The sequence below is a fragment of the Vidua chalybeata genome, chromosome 28 (assembly GCF_026979565.1).
Source record: "Vidua chalybeata isolate OUT-0048 chromosome 28, bVidCha1 merged haplotype, whole genome shotgun sequence".
Classification (NCBI taxonomy): Eukaryota; Metazoa; Chordata; class Aves; order Passeriformes; family Viduidae; genus Vidua; species Vidua chalybeata.
The window spans coordinates 1,063,831-1,077,973 of record NC_071557.1 but is presented as its reverse complement, the minus strand read 5'-3'; the positions used below and the strand labels follow the sequence as shown (position 1 = coordinate 1,077,973).

Here is a 14,143-nt window from a genome sequence, read left to right as displayed (position 1 = left end):
TTGCAGAAGGCTGATCAATAAAAATCTTCATTAAGAAACTTCTTGCTCTTTTCTAGACAGCTACGATACAGGTGCGCTTGATTGGTCCTTTAATTAAAACACCATCACCACTGGTTAATTAGGAAACCACCCTTTGGCAAGCAAGTCTCCAGAACATGTTGCACATGCGCACGACACCGGGTGCAGCAAGTTAAGAATGGTTTCTCGTTCTTTGCCCTGATCTTCTCACAGCCTTTTAATACCTGGGAAAGTTGTGCCTGTCGCTCTCTGTGGCTCCATCCCTCCGGCCATTTCCTGACTTTGCTTTAGGCCATTTCCTTCACTGCTTTAGCCGCGAGTGGGAGAGCCCAGCTCCTGCCGGGCACCAGAGGGATCCCATTCCCCAAGGCAGGGAGCGCCGGCTGTTTGTTGTTCTGGAGATTCTGCCTGAACCTCCCTGGCAGCAGCAGCAGCAGCAGCAGCAGCAGCAGCAGGTCCCTGGTGTGCTCCCAGCAGAGACGTGTCCTTGGTGGAGCTGACCTGCAGCAGTGAGGACAAACTCCCGCCGAGACGCAGAGCACTGAGGCAGACAGGATAATCCAGGCGGCAGCAGGAATTCCGTTTCCCCTGTGGGTGCTGGCTGTCGGAGCGTTGGTAGGATGGTCAGACAGAGAGACAGACAGACAGACGGACAGAGACGAGAGATCTCTGAAGTCAGGTCTTGGAACATGCAGTTTATTACAAAGGGCGTGGGTGCAGGGGCCCTGCTGAGAGCTGCCAGCCACGGAGCAGGCCCGAAAGAGCAAGAGAGAGAGAGGCAAGAGCGAGAGCAAGGGAGGGCAAGAGTAAGAGCAAGAGAGTGAAATTCCCGTTACAATACAATAAATCTTCCGTGCTGAATATTCTAATTTTCACTAACCAACCCAGTACAAGATACAAATCCTACAGCATTTGCATACAGCCTATGAGAATCATGACATTACCATACTGTGTTACATTTTAAACCCTAAAAACTTCTCTTTGGACCCCTCCTGCCAAGCCAGTAGGGTCTGCTCTGACCCTTGGAGCTGTCTGCAAGCAGAGGGTGTTGTTTCATCAAAAAGTGATTCCTTTCAGCCAGCCATACCATTTGTTTTCCAGTTGTTCAGTAACCAAGGCTTGCTATTTCAAAGCTTGCTTTCATTTCAGTCTCACAGTTTCTATATTCTCAAAATCTTTTGCCAGGCAATCATATTTATAAGGCTTTCCTGTTCCATCTTGCCCAACAGCTGGCACTGCTTCTCTGTGTGTCTATCCGTACAGGACCTGCCAGGCACCGACAGCTGAGTGCTACGGAGCAAGGAAATGCTCCCAAATCGTGCTGGAGATGTCTTTGTCAACTCCCCACCAGCCCTGAGAGCAGCCAAAGCAGAGCACAGCTAATTGGCTGGGATCTCATTAATTGCACTATTTAGCCAGTCATTATCAATGAGCATGAGAAGGAAGTTTCAGATATTTATTTGCTGCCTATAGCACGGGAAACATCTCCTATTTAATACACAAAAATGTTGCCTCTTATCTCTCGTCCCACAAGGGATTTGTTTAACCAAGGCTCCGGCTGATAGCAGCAGGCTTTTAAATTGAAAAATTGCAATTCACTCCCCCCCAACTTTGATACAAGTCTTATCAGCAGGAGGAAGTGACAAAAACGTATCTCTTCTCCAAGACAGAGGAAGGATTAGCTGAGCAGCGAAGGAGACTTCATTTGGTGTCTCGGGAAGGAGAAGAATGGGAGGAAAGCTCTGTCCTTCACTGAGACAGAGGGCTGCTGCTGGGCCTGGCTTTGCAAAGCCGGGCGCCTTTGGGCTCCTCCTCGGGCTGAAATTACTGCCAAGGTTCTCAGGGGGTGAAAGGTGTGAAAGAATGAAATAGTGGGAGGAGATCAGGGGATTTGCTGTGCAGAGCCACCCCTGGAATGTCCTGAGCAGCCCCTCCATCCCCCCGGATCAGGCACAGGGGACCCCAAAAACTGGATTTTGTTACTTTAACCAGAATCTCCCTCATGTCAGCAGTGGTTTTAATGGGAGGAAACTGGGAGGAGGAACAAAGCCCATGTCTGCTTTTTGATTGAGCTCCAGGCCCAATCAGGCCTAATTAAAGCCCTTTGTTGCTCTCTGTGAGTTCTGCTCCAGGCCTGGGGGTCCAGACTCGTGATTTAATCATTCCAGGGATCGATGGGGGGGATTTATGATTCAGCTGGATGGAAACTTGGCAGAATGATAATGTGAAATGCTCTCTGATAATCAATACGGGATGGGAAAGGGCTTGAAAGTGCAAAACTCTCCAGATCTGCTACAAGCAGCTGAATTTAGCAGCTTTTCAAAGGGATGGTGGTAAATACTCAAATCAACAAGAAAAGGGGGCTCGAAACATGAGTTGGTATCTAAGATCTGTCAGTCTGAACTATCTTTACATTATGTGGAGGTTTCAACTTAATTCCAGCTCCGAGGTGTTCCACAGCTCCAGGGTGTAACATTTCTGTGCCCTTGGACAGCAAACAGTAAATTCAGGGTCTTAATTGCTCAGACAGACTTTGAGTATGGAGGGGAATTTACGGGAGATCTCAATTTCCCACTTAACATTCCACGCCCGCACTTAGGCTGGAGCGGAATTATTCCCCAGCATGGAATTGCTTCAATCCATCCCGATCTGGATGGCTTTTGCTCTCCTCTAAGGGAAGAGCAGCAATAACTCAATTCAAGCGACATTGTGCCCGCGGTGCCTCGTGCCAGCTAACGAACGGTCAGAGCTGTCGGTGCCACGCTGGGGCTCCTCTCCCGCGGCACAATTTGACATTTCCTGGGCGCTAAATCTTCCCCGTGAGCACTGAATGCAGTGTGGGAACTGGGGCGGTGTCCTGGGGAGGAGGGGCTCTTGTCACACCCCTTGGGAGGGGTGGTGGGTTGTTTAAAATGCAGATTAAATGATTGGCTCTTCGCAAATATTAAATTAAATTCCATATGTGTTATGTTAGAAAGTTATTTTGTAACTTAATTAACTGTATTAATCGTTTTTAAGTAGTGTGCTAAACATAGTTTTAGGCTATGGCATAATATTAAGATAGAAGCTGTGTGATGTAAAATACCTTTTTGTGACCAGCACAAGGAATGGATAAGATAACCAAGAAATTCTTCACATAGAAATAACAACAGCAACAAAACACCCAAAAATCTCAAGACAAAATTTGTTACCTCTTTATCAGACTATACAGACTTCTTCCAAACACCCCAGAGCCAAAAAGACTGATTTATAAGATGAGGGGAGAAGCTGACAATAAACAGAAAAATTCCTAGTTTGAAAGGAATATTTGCATCATGTTTGAGATATACGAATATGCAGCAGGCTATCACTTTTAAGAGTTAATCCTTTGTTGGTGAGCCATGCGTCCGTAATTCTTTGGTTTTTTTATTGTCCTTTATTGTCCTAACTCTGATTATCCAAACTCTTATTGCTCTAATTTTTATTACTGTTTTTTTTTTAATAACTATTTTATTACTATCAAACTTTTAACTTTTTAAAACTACGTTTAACTTTTAACTTTTTTAAACTGGCGTTTTTCACAGGGCAGAGCCCCCGGGCCACCAAGTCAAGCAGCACGCTGCAGAGGAACTTGTAATTCCTTGCAAATCGCTCTTCCTTCCAGAACAATCAGCATTATTTCAGAATAATTGCCTCTGTGATTTAATAACCCGCACGGGGAGGAACATTTCCTTCCAGCTCCCTGCGCTCCTCCGCGCGGAACGGCGCCGCATCCCTGCAGTCCCAAAATGTTTGACAAGCGGCCCTGCTCTGGCTCAGACCTCCCCATCTGTTTGCTGGAATAATAATCAGCATTTCTATTCTGACAGTGCCCTTTGCCGTGCCCGGCTCTGCCCGGAACCATCTGCTCGGAACCGCCGGAATTCCGGGCTTGGAGCCGTGCCTTGGCCCGCCTGGGGAGCCGGGGAGCTTTTCCCAGCTGGCGCCCGAATTCCAGAGCAGGAGCTGGGTGAGAGTCCCCCTGCCCCACGTGTGGCGCTGTCAGGGAGGGAAATCCCTGGATTGGAGGGGCTCTCTGCTCTCCCTGCTGGTTTTTATCTCTTCCACAGAGGGGGAAAAGCTTTATCCGAGCAAAGGGAAGATCCCAGTGCCCGGGGCTGTCCTGCGCAGGAGCTGCTGCCAGCCAGGTGAGAGCAGTGTCCACTGAAGGAACTGTATGGGTGGATTATTATTATTATTATTATTATTATTATTATTATTATTATTATTGTTATTATTATTATTATTATTATTTTGCTATTACTATTATTAGAATTATCATTGTATCACGAATTATATTATATTATATTATATTATATTATATTATATTATTATTATATTATTATTTTATTATTACTATTATTATTCTAGTACTACTGCTATACTATTATTATTATTATTTATAATTAGACTGTTACTATTATTATTCTACTACTACTACTATTATTATCATATTGCTATTATTATTATTGTATTACATATTATATTATATTATATTATATTATATTATATTATATTATATTATATTATAATTTTACTATTACTATTATTATTCTAGTACTACTGCTATTATTATTATTATTATTATTATTATTATTATTATTATTATTATTATTATTTTCCTCATCTCCCTCTTTACTGCCAGGCTTTCAACAGCTCTTCCCGTGGTGGAATCACACCAATGATGATAAAAGCCCTTGGTTGTCGCTATTGGACACGAAATGAGCACACAGCAGCTTGGGAAGTTCAAAAGAGAAAAAGATCCAGTTTTATTCCAACATCTGGGATTTACAGAATTCCAAAGGTGACTGTGGATTGGAGGATGGAGTTACCACCTCTCCAAACACACTGCTCCAAAGATCAATCAATCATTTCTCTCCACCCATAGAGAAATATGTAAACTGTTCTATTTGCACGTGAAATTGTGTGGGAGCTCTGACTCTCAAACACGTAAACATTATCAGAAGGCTAAAGAAGTTTGATGAGAACTTTAAAACTTTCAAAAGAGCCATAAAAGAAAACTCAACACTTTTAAAGATCAGGGCAAGACGCGGTCTCTCCAGCCTTCCCTCTGTGGCTCGAGCTGTGGCAGCAGGAAGGAGCTGCCTCGTTCACCCCCAAGGATTTAAATTATTTCCATTCCCTCCTGGGTCCTGCTCTCCCATTCCTCCTCTGTGCCTTTGCTGCAGGGGGAAATGGAGAATTTTTGCTGCTCCTTCCTGAAGCTCTCAGAAGAGCCGTTCAAAGCTTTGAAACACAAAATCAGTTCACCAGGAGCCGCCAGGGGCACAAAAGTGCCCCAAATTTTTGTGGCTGGAGGTCAAACCCTGCCCTCAGCACCCTGCTTCGAGCAGGGACTGGAAGAAGGGCACCTCCAGAGGTGCTTCCAGGGGAATTGTTGGAGGAATCCCTGATTTTGGTCCAGCAGACCCTTCCCAGCCCTGTGGGAGAGCTGGAAATCAGGGATGAACATTCCCTTCAGCCTCTCCTGCTGAGTGGGCTGCAGCCATGCTTTAAATGAAGAACAAATTCTCCTAATTGGTTTTTTTGGCAGATTTTCAGTGATAAATTATTCTCCAACTTTACAGCTCCTTAAATTCGGGTTTGCAGCGCTGTTTACAAACCCCAGAAATTGATGCCTGAGCAAACAGACAATGAAAGGGATCTTGTAAACTGCAGTTGTGTGTAATTGCTGCCTGGGAAGCGTCCATGGGGGAGAGAAGAGCCTCCCTCTCTTTCAGGTTTGACATTCAGAGTGTAAATATTTGCAAATCTGCCTCTTCCTTCCCTAATTATTTGTTGTTTGTCTGTTTGTTTGCACTGGGAAGGTTTGCGGGGTGAGAGGAGCTCGGAAAATCCCTCCTGTTACAGCTCTGGCTCTTCCAGATGTGTGGGGAAAGTTCGGGATACTCCAGCCTGTGGGGCAGTCGATGCTCTTGTGCTTTTTAGAGCTCTGCTTGTGCTTTTTAGAGCCCAGCCTGTGTTTTTGCTGTGTTCAACCCTCAGAACTGCCAGGCTGGAGCTGCCGCTGGCTCAGCTCTGCCCTGAGGTGAGGTTGGCTCTTCCTGTCCCAGCTCTGACGGGAATTCGGGATGAAAAATGACAATTCCCCGCCTTTGCTGTTGGGCTTTGCAGGGGAGCAATGACCAACAATCCGTGAAGCTCTCAGCCCTTCTGATGCCTCAGGTTTAGCTTTGATATTTTTCACATTCTGTGCTGCTTTAGTGCGCGGGTCTGGGCTTCATATTATGGGATGGTGAGCTCTCTTCACAGAGTAGGGAGACAAATCAATTCCTTCTCCAGCTGGGGACCAAGGACAACACAAATTTCAGGCCCAAAAAGTATAAATAATAGTGAATTGAAGAGAGAAAAACAAGGATGGGACTTGATAAGCTAAAGCTGGAATTGGACAATTAACTCCAGTATGCAAATGGAGCAGAACTGATAAAAGTGAGAGCCCCTGTGAGTGGTCGTGCATTTTGGGATCATTTTGGTTCATTTTGGGTGTGGCCCTGGCTGGGCTCTGGTGCTGCCCAAGGTGGATCCATGAAGGAATTCAGGGTTCTGCTCAGTCATTTCCCCAAGCAAGGAGTGAATTCCCAGTTTTATTGGGAATTCAGGGTTCTGCTCAGTCATTTCCCCAAGCAAGGAGTGAATTCCCAGTTTTATTGGGAATTCAGGGTTCTGCTCAGTCATTTCCCCAAGCAAGGAGTGAATTCCCAGGGTTTTATTGGGAATTCAGGGGTTTACAGTGAAGTTTTCGATGGCTCCACACCCTTCCCTACAGAATCAAGCACTCCTAAAATAGTTTTATTTTTTTTATTACTCTTATAGGTGGAATTTCCTGACAAAACATCCCTGAAATGGCCAATTCCCCTCGGAGGCCACGGAGCAGTCAGGGTGGAACCACTCAGAGCAAACCCAGCAGCTCCTGGATGTGCAATCAAACCCAGCCCAGGAAGTCTCTCCTGCAGGCACAGAGTGGCAGGGCTGGTAATTTTATGAATTGTATCATTAATAAAATATATTTCATTCTATTTGATATTGGCTTTGGAAGGTTCCTGTATGATTATTACATTTTTAAGCATCGGATTTTTTTTTTTTTCCTAAAGGCTTTACTGGAGGCTAAATTGAGATCTAATACAAAATTCAAAGAGGTTCTGCTGAAATGCCATTAAAAATTTAACTTTATGTTCTTTCAGGGCTTTCAAAGTTATAGAGGCAAAGCAGCACAAGGCAAGAGGAATTTAACTACCAGATTTCTGCGTTCTATAACGGGCAGGGTTCTCATTTCAGCCACAGCCGCTGGAAAATTCACGGAGCAGCTTTTTCTGCCGCCTCACGGAGCTTTGGTGGTGGCAGGGAAACGTTCCCGGGCTCTGCCAGGAGCTTGGGGGAAGTCTCTCTGCTTTTAGCTCTTATTTCAGCCCAAAAAATCACTTTGCAGTGTCCTGGTGATGCTGTGCTGCTGGTTTGGGTTGTTCTGGGTCGTTTTGGGTCATTTTGGGTCATTTTGGGGGGTGTTTATTCATTCCTGCTGTTCCGGAGGGGGGGAATCAGCACGTCCAGGAAATCCCAGAGAAGTGAGAGCAGTGGGAAGGGCAGGAGGCAGAGTGGGAATTCTGGCACACAGGTAAATAGGGGTGTGCATCCGTGTCCACACGGATTCCTGAATCCAGGGCTTTTCTGGCTCCATTCTGGAGCTCAAACAGAATTTCCCTCTCTCCTGCTCACTCTTCATGGATTTTGTCCTACTTGTTCACACAACTGTTTCTTAAAAATCTCCGTGCCTTTGTTTTGACAGGGTCGAACATTCCCCAAGGGAGTTTCAGGCATTCATGTGGAAAAGGGAAAAAAATAAATGTTCCTTGCTGCAGCAGGAATGACCCAAAATTCCTGTGTGCACTGCAGATCCTTGGGGTGCCTGGCCTGGTGATGGCAACTTTAATCGAATTATTGCCTGAGATAATGGGCTGATTCTTGGAGTCATTTTTAATTCTTTTGTTCTCATAAGAACAAAACGGAACAGACAGAAATCAAATCTTTTTGGAGAAAGGGAGTGGGAGGGGAGGGCACTGGGAAGTGGGCAGGGGGAGCCGCTCTGGCCCCTTTGGGTTTATTCCTTTTGCAGCCTCACATCTGCACTCCGTGGAAAATTAAAACACAAACCACATTTTTTTTGCACAAAATGCTCTTGTGCTGAAAGCAGCGTTGGATGAGCAAAGCCCTGAGTGCTGAGGCATCAAATAGAAGATTTTGCAATATATATATATATATATATATATATATGTGTGTGTGTGTGTTACATCATACATCCAATATAGACACAGATCTTAAAACTGAAATTCCTGAAGCTCTGAACTCGTCATTTCCCGTCCCTCTCCTCAGTGACATTCAAGTGCTTTTTCCTCTGTCCTGCCCTTCAGCTGAAGCTGCGTGGATTCTTGAATCCTGAAGGCTGGGGTCAGCAGGGAACCTTTCCAGACCTTGGCTTTCTTTGGCAGATCATCAGCAGAATCTGTGCTTGGTGGTGGGTGAGGAGTTCCACCCGTAGAAGAACAAAGGGGAAGGATCATTCCAGAGCCTTCCAGGGACAGGGGGGCTGCAGGGGACTTTGTGCTGTGCTGCTGGGTGCTCCCAGGGCCCTGGAGGGCAGAAAGAATGCCACGATCTGACTTGCTAGACAGAGCTCAGCAGGTCAGAGAAAGAATGTTATAAGTAAGGAAAAATAAACAACCTTGAGAAGCAAAACCCACACATTTGGACTTCTTCTTTGGCTGTGGGGCTGGGAGAAAAAGACTTTTTACGATCTCGGGGTCATCTTGACCACAGAACCCCGAGACCCTGCCTCTCCCTCCCCTTCACTCCTGAATCCCGTGGTCTGGGCACTTCTCCCTGGCAGGTATCCCTGGAAATCTCAGCTCCAGGTGCAGGATCCGACTGCAGCCACGGGAGCAGGTGGTGGGAGCTGCTGAGGTCTCCTGGGACTTTTGGAAAGAGGAGAAATTACTCTGAATTACATCCTGGCTAATTATCCTGTGGGAATCGCACTTACCTGCCAGAGGAAGCCGTGTGTTTTGTAAAATCTTCCAAGCTGAAGGTGACTTGTTTTGTTTTGGTGCACGAGCAGAATTCTCTCCTTCCCATAGCAACTGGAGCTTGGCAGCAGAAGTGTCGGGTGCTTGGGGAGATGTTCGGCTTTGGCTGAAGGTTTTTGACAAAAAAAAAAAAAAAAAAAGCGTGGTCAGAATGTAGAGGTTTCTTTATTTGTATTCAGTGAAATTAGATATTACTCAGGGACAGCCTGAGAGAAAATTGGGAAATATTCTTTGTTGTATTGCCTGTGAAAATTAGGAAATATTCTTTGTTGTCTTGCCTGTGCAAAGCAGATTTAGGGGTGAGGGCAAAAGAAACCAAACGAAATGGCTGGAAACAACAAAGAATGTGCGAAGCCAGGGACGTTCACACCTTTCTGTGGTGCAGCTGTGGCCAAGGAAATCCTTCCCAGGCACGAACCCAGTCCCTGTGAACTCCGTTGCCCTGTCTTGCAATATCACACATATTTTGAGACGATTTGGAAACGAAGTGTCTGGAAAATACAAGGGTTGCGAGTTCACCTTAAGGGGATTTTTAATTCTCTCTCCTACGTGATCGCTTAGGAGAAAATGCTGATACTGACAGGAGCTGGGATGCCAAAATGAACCAACTGGGCTGGTGAATTTGGGATTTGGAGGCAAATATTGTAGGGAAATACCCCCGTGGAAGGAGAAGAAACCCACAGCACCCCAACAAACCCACAGCACCCCAATTCCCTCAGCTAAAACAAACCCCACAGCACCTCAAATCTTCAATTAAAAAAAAACCCACAGCACCTCAATTCCCTCAGCTAAAACAAACCCAAAGCACCCCAAATTTTTCAGTTTAAAGCAAACCCCACAGCACCTCAATTCCTTCAGTAAAAAAAAGAACCACAGCACCTCAATTCCTCAGTTTAAAACAAACCTCACAGCACCTCAGTTCCCTCAAAAAAAAACCCACAGCACCCCAGTTCCTGAGTGTAAAACAGACCCAGAGCACCCCAATTCCTCAGTTTAAAACAAACCCCAGAGCACCCCAATTCCTCAGTGTAAAACAGACCCACAGCACCCCAATTCCTGAGTGTAAAATAAACCCACAGCACCCCAATTCCTCAGTGTAAAACAGACCCACAGCACCCCAATTCCTCAATTTAAAACAAACCCCACAGCACCCCAATTCCTGAGTGTAAAACAAACCCACAGCACCCCAATTCCTGAGTGTAAAACAGACCCACAGCACCCCAGTTCCTCAGTGTAAACCAAACCCACAGCACCCCAATTCCTCAGTGTAAAACAGACCCACAGCACCCCAATTCCTCAGTGTAAAACAAACCCCACAGCACCCCAATTCCTGAGAGTAGAACAGACCCACAGCACCCCAATTCCTGAGTGTAAAGCAGACCCACAGCACCCCAATTCCTGAGAGTAAAACAGACCCACAGCACCCCAATTCCTGAGTGTAAAACAGACCCACAGCACCCCAATTCCTGAGAGTAAAACAGACCCACAGCACCCCAATTCCTGAGTGCAAAGCAGACCCCACAGCACCCCAATTCCTGAGTGTGAAACAAACCCACAGCACCCCAATTCCTCAGTGTAAAACAGACCCAGAGCACCCCAATTCCTGAGTGTAAAACAAACCCACAGCACCCCAATTCCTGAGTGTGAAACAAACCCACAGCACCCCAATTCCTCAATTTGAAACAAACCCCACAGCACCCCAATTCCTCAGTTTAAAGCAGACCCACAGCACCCCAGTTCCCGGTTCTGGGGCGCAGAGGCCCCTCGGGTCCCCTCCATGTCCCTCCTCTCCATCAATAGATGGAGCTGGAAGCACACAAATCCATGGGAGGCGTTCCTGGGAGGCCTCAGGAGCTCCTGCTGCCCCAGGATGAGGGGGAAACACATCGAACAGAGCTGGCACCCCTTCTCAGTGGACCTGGAATCGTTATCCCATCAAAATGCACATGGATGAGGAAGATAAGGGGTTTTTTTTAAGGACCAAAAAAATTAAATTCTGGTGAATTTCCATCATATACCTGCTCCAGTGCTTGAGTTTATGGGGAGTAATGTTTTTATCAGCTGCCAACTCCCTTTGGTGACTTTTCTTTCATTATTTTTTTTTGTTGTTGTTTTGAGATAAAACAATGCATTTTAGAGAAGCTACTGATGACTCTGACATCTGCCCAGAAACTCTTCTTTCTTACAGCTGCAGTTTGAAACTTATTTGGGGTTCTCAGTTAATTCCTCCTTGTGCAATTCCACTTTTTATTACGAATTTAACCGCTATTACAGGTCTGAAATGTTGTAGGTTCATTTGGAAGGGCTGAATTCCCAGAAATTTTGGAGTGAGCAGGGGTGGGAGGGTTTTTGTTTTTTTTTTTTATTCTGCTGGTGGCTGTGAGGTGCCAGGAGCTGAGGTGGTTTTTGGGGGAGGACAGGAGCAGCAGCTCCTCCTGCTGCACCAGCTCTGGGCTGGCCAGAGCCACAGCTGGGCCTGCTGACTGAGAAATAAAGGCTTGGTTTGGTAAAAAAACACTGAAATGGGAGAAGCCTTGGGCTGTTTGGGATCCAGGATGGGATCAGGGCAAGGAAACCTCGCCCTGGAAATTCCCTCCCGTGGCTTCTGTTCCAGGGGAGATCATTAAACCAAAACTGGGAGAGGATGGAGCCTTTCCTGGGGAAGCAGAGCTGGGTTTGGGAAGGGGAGGCAGAGCTGGGATTGTTTGGGAAGGGAAAGGGAAGCAGAGCTGGGTTTGGGAAAAAGAAGCAGAGCTGGGTTTGGGTTTGGGAAAGGGAGGCAGAGCTGGGTTTGGGAAAGGGAAGCAGAACTGGGTTTGGGAAGGGGAGGCAGAGCTGGGTTTGTTTGGGAAGGGGAGGCAGAGCTGGGATTGTTTGGGAGGGGAAAGGGAAGCTGAGCTGGGTTTGGGAAGGGGAAGCAGAGCTGGGTTTGTTTGGGAAGGGAAAGGGAAGCAGAGCTGGGTTTGGGAATGCAAACACCCGGGCAGGCCCTCAGGAGCCATCATCTCCCAGGAGTTAATTGATATTAAAGTTGGTGTTTCTCCTCTAATAAACTGCAGCAAAGGAGTGAAACTTTCCTCGGCGAGGCATGAGCAGCAGCTCCTCCTTTTCTCCGTGTGACCCCGGGGAGAGGAACGATCCGAGTGTGGTTTTCATCCTCTGCCCCCACAGGGACCTAACGGGGTTCGTTTAATAACATCCCCTTTGTTCTGGCAGGTAATCATGGGCTGGCCCAGATAACATCGCAAATCCTCTTTACCAGGATCTTTATCAGGGCCTCAGCAGCACGCGGCCATTTCCAGGCTTTAATTAAAATGACAATATGGGTGAGATTCCCCGGCCTGCCATCTCAGCAGCATCAGCCTGGAGAGGGACAGGGTAATAAATGGCTTTTATCTGGTACAGGGAGAAGGCAGAGAAGTTTTGCCAAGGCTTTAATCAGCTGTTGCTGGATGGAACCTCGCTTGGAAGTTGTAGGGGAAGGGGAGGTGTGTGGAACCCCTGGGCTCTGCTGATGGAGCCCAAAAACCCAAAAACCTAGAGCTGAAATGGAATGGGAGGCTCGAACCGAGCTGGGACGGTTTGCACCTCTGCTTTTGGCCACCAGTGGTGGGCATGTCAGGTCTGGTGATGGAGAACACAGGATTTTGGAGCACAGCATCCTCTGGGTCAGGGCTGGCTGTGTTCTCCCTGCAGAAACTGGGGTTGCAGGCAGCATTCCCAGGGCTGCTTTGGGAAACAAAATGGGCCATTCCCGACTCACAGATCGGCAAATCGCTGACTGGGCATGAGGAAAGGCTGGATTTGAGAAAACAGCAGGAGGGGAGGGGTGTGCTGGGCACTGCCCAGGGCATTGTGGCACCTGGGGCCAGCCCTGCGGTGCTGGGGCTCGGGAGGGATCCCTGACCTCCTCCTCCCTGCCCCGAATCTCCTTTGGCACCTTTGAGTTCCCACCTGGGAATGCCCAAACCCTCAGGCTCCTCATCTTCCTGCTGCTGCCAGGGAAGCCAGGGCAGGGAGGGCGAGCCCGGCCTTATCAGCAGCACGAGGGAGGCTGCTTATCAAAAACTCCACCTCCCCTCCTCTCCCTACCCTCAGAGCTCTGCCGTACCTGCTCCTGCTCCCCAAAATCCCACTGATAAGAGCCCGCTGTGCCTCCCTTTCCCGCCGGGGGCACAGCGATGTGGGGGAAGAGGATTTAAAACCAGACTGGGCATCCTCCCCCAAGAGCACCCAGTGCCACGGGGTGCGGAGCTGTGAGGTCACAGGTTGGGCTCGGTGGTCTCAAAGGTCTGTTCCAGCCTCGTTCGTCCTGGGATTCCGTGAATTCCCTCCCCAGGGTTCCCTCTGGCACGGAGCTGTGCAGCTCTCCGGGGAGGCAGGGAGGCTCCAAATGAGGCTCAGGCCTCGCTGCCCACTTTTTGAGGTTTCTTGCCTCTCTTTGGGGGCCCTGAAGAGAGCACTTCAAAGCAGGAGCTGCCCCCCAGCCAGTGCTGAAAAGTTTTCCAGCACTAAGCATCTTCTACATTGGAATTGCATTGTGTAACCTCCACGACGCAATCACTGCGAATATCCCGAAGAACAGCAGATGACAACGGATGAAAAGGCTCCAGGAATCAGCTGACTTAAGGGAAAATAATTACCTTTACTCAGCAAAGCTGAAGTTAATATTTTTGAAGCACTGAGTTGCCCGATAGAAACCCCCTCGGAGAAGTTTTTTTTCCTGGTTAATCTTAGCGCTTTTTCTTGCTTTGTTGTGTTCCTTTGCTTGGATTTTGTATCCTTTAAAAGCTAAACGAAAGGGCTTTGTGTCCTGTCATGGCTGGCTTTGAAATGAGAGGTTAAAGGAAATCTCTGCGTGCCTGAGAATTTCTGGGGTTTGTTCCCTTGCTGGGGATCACGTTGGAAAAGCCTGATGGGACATAATGGAGTACACAGTGATGGGATTTTTAAATTTCTTTTTTCCATATCAAGGTCGTGTCACTTGCAGTGCAGATTTCTCTGAAACC

The 14,143-nt window shown here is 47.3% G+C and overlaps 1 long non-coding RNA gene across 2 annotated transcripts; it reads right to left on the bottom strand.

Annotated features, from left to right (window-relative positions):
* Window positions 1-6,644: 6,644 nt before the first annotated feature.
* Window positions 6,645-13,337, bottom strand: LOC128800872 (uncharacterized). Of its 2 annotated transcripts, XR_008435065.1 has the most exons (4): window positions 13,246-13,323; window positions 9,505-9,625; window positions 9,092-9,240; window positions 6,645-8,681 (listed from the first exon to the last, which is right to left on the bottom strand). It is a non-coding gene; the product is annotated as an uncharacterized LOC128800872 (long non-coding RNA). The 2 variants fall into 2 exon arrangements; XR_008435064.1 differs by lacking the exon at window positions 9,505-9,625 and having other exon boundaries at window positions 13,246-13,337.
* Window positions 13,338-14,143: the final 806 nt, after the last annotated feature.